This window comes from Microtus oregoni, unplaced genomic scaffold (assembly GCF_018167655.1).
Source record: "Microtus oregoni isolate MIOR12 unplaced genomic scaffold, Mior012 000006F_ref0000085, whole genome shotgun sequence".
Classification (NCBI taxonomy): Eukaryota; Metazoa; Chordata; class Mammalia; order Rodentia; family Cricetidae; genus Microtus; species Microtus oregoni.
The window spans coordinates 45,733,777-45,736,700 of NW_024543065.1; the positions used below are offsets into that span (position 1 = coordinate 45,733,777).

Here is a 2,924-nt window from a genome sequence, read left to right on the forward strand (position 1 = left end):
CTGTCATGTGTGGATCCAGTAGAGATTGTGGTATCCTATACTAATGCTAAGTTTCTGCAATTGTGTGTTATTAATGATGATTGGCAAAAAGCTTGTATTGGTTTCTTAGGAGAAATTAACAACAAATACCCCAAAAGTAGGCAGGTTGTTTACCAAAAGAAAGGAATGGATTTTTCCCTGCGTAGTGAAAAGGACATCTATTTCTGGGGCTCTTACATTTTGTACAGATGTAAATAAATTGAGAATGGTTGGTTATAATGCAGGGAACATCAGGAAAGCAACTCAAAGTCCATATAATTCAGTTCCAAAATCAGAGTTGTTCGCCATCTTGATGGTTTTGTTAGACTTTAATGAATATCTTAATATAATTGCTGAACCTCAATATGCAGAAAGGTTGGTATTGTATATAGAAACTGCTGAACTTGCTCTGATAATTCAGAATTGACTTTGATACTCATGCAACTAAAAGAGGCAATGCAAGAAAGAAGTCGTCCCCTTCATATTACCCAAATGCAATCTCATACTGGGTTTCTTGCAACATTAGCAAATGAAAATGAAGAAATTGATCAATTATTGATAGGAAATGTGTTTGAAGTTTCAGAATTACATAATGATCATCATGTTAATAGTAAGAACTTAAAGAAAAGATTTTCCATTACTTGACAACAAGTTAAGGAAATTAGAAAAAAATACTATACTGCTTATTCTTTGTATAATAAAGTTCCTTCACCTGAAGGAACTAATCCTAAAGGTACACAAAGGAATGAAATTTGGTAAAAGGATGTATTTCATTTAGCAGAATTTGGAAAATTAAAGCACATTTGTCATACTATTGATATATACTCTGGATTTCAATGGGCATCTGCCTTAAGCCCTGCAAAGGCTGTTTCTATAATTAAAAATTTATTAGAAACAATGGCTATGATGGGCATATTGATACAAATTAAAACTAATAATTCCCCAGCTTATGTCTCCTGTAATATGAAACAAATTTTTACACATTACAAGGATATCATATAATCTTATAGGACAAGCAATTGTAGAAAGATCTAATTGCACTCTAAAGGAGATGTTTGTTAAACAGAAGGGGGAATATGAGTACCCAGAGGGCATACTGCAAAATTCTTTATTAACCATAAATTTTTTAAATGCTACAAATCTGGAGCAACTGCTGAAAAATGGTATTGGACCATAGAAAAAATGCTGAATTAAATTGACCTGTGTACTGTAAGGACTGTAAGGAGAATTCTTACAGAGCTACAACTGACTTGCCTTCTGAGTGTTTTCTCCTAGCCTTCTTTGATCTGTCTTTTGTGATTGCTATCCTATTTGGTACCTCTGTTTGAAATGTTACCTTAAAGTTCACTAGGGATTCAAAATCTATGTAAACTTGGTTTTGGAAAAACTGGTGGTATTCATAATAGAGAATTTACATTTTGCATTGTCCCTTTGAGAGACTCAGATATAATTAGGAGTCTGTAAATGAACTTGCTAAAACTTGAATATAGTTAATAATAATTGGATTAAAAATATAAAATGTCTCAAGCTAACAGAGAGCATCTGTCTTCGAGAGGCTGCAGACGGAAAGGCTAAAATCATTTTCAGAGGGACTCTGCATTCTTTCAATGGAACCATGTGAACCCACACCCATTCCACAACAATTTACATACTTGAATTAGAATTCAAATTTTTTTATTCCTCTTCCAAATGAAAGTGTATCTGGACACAATGGAGTAATGATTCGTAAGAATGAATGGCCCAAAAGAGGGAAAACACAGAGAAAATATGGAAGTGATGTTCATCAGACACCAGTTGTGACCATACCAAAAAGCAAGACAGCCTGTAAGATGGAGGATAATGTATAAAAACAAAAAAGGAAAACATCAATGCAAGGATATTCTGTGTGGCTCTGGACTCAGGGGAGGTTCTGCTGGAACCATGCAAGCAATGGATGTGTTGAACCCTCTGCTTGTGTTTGTACAGGATGACAATCGTGAAGTCACTGGACCAGATGATGAGCAAAGAAAAAAGGACTTCAGGGAACACTACCAATGTTGCAAAGAAATGAAAGTCACTTTCATTGTACAGTACAAGACAGCAGTATCCAAAATCTCGTATTCTTGTCATGTTTTTGACAATCTTTTTAATAAATGTGTAGATAAAGAAAACGAATTGCATGAATGTATAGAATACCCAGAGTAGGGAAATGAAGCAACCAATATACTTGGCAACTTTGAATTTACGATCCTTCCAACAACATCTGGGACTGATGACCATTGCCTGGAATACACTCAAGAGGCAGGAGGTTCCAATGGACAAACTCCTGCCAACTCTTTGAATGTATAAAATTAGTCTACATCCAAAATCATTCAATAACTGCTTCAACAGGAAAGAAGTTAATGTGTGGGGCAATCCTAAAGAGAGAACAATCAAGACATTGGCTGTTAATAGATTGATAAGGATCAGATCTGTGGGTTTTAATGAACGCTCTCTGTAGTAAAGGACTATATAATAGAATATAAAAGAGAAATTTCTGAGAATTCCAATTATTGTTTGTGATAAGAAAACTAGTCCAACTATGAGTCGCTCTACATGCATCTTGTGATTCAACATAATTTCCTTTAGATTATGGACAAGTTGTTTGTCTTGGCAGAATTAATAAAGCAAATACTTGTAGCTTTGCTGTGGAAGAAGAAACCTTTAATTCTAAGAGTCTTAAACAGAGGATCTTTTTACTGCAATAGTTGATGGCTAGCCAGGACAACATAAAAAGACTTCATTCCAAAATTATGATAGTAGTTACTTTCCATATAGGTTATTCTAAGATTGTTTCATACTTCAAAATGAATGTATTAACAGAATAATATTCATTAATTTTCATAGAAAATGTAGCATTTTGGACAATATTATGTTGACCTGCAAGA

General features: G+C 34.1%; 1 pseudogene; it reads right to left on the minus strand.

Annotated features, from left to right (window-relative positions):
- Nucleotides 1–1,682: 1,682 nt before the first annotated feature.
- LOC121449878 lies at nucleotides 1,683–2,598 on the minus strand (annotated as a pseudogene).
- Between the last annotated feature and the right edge of the window lie 326 nt (nucleotides 2,599–2,924).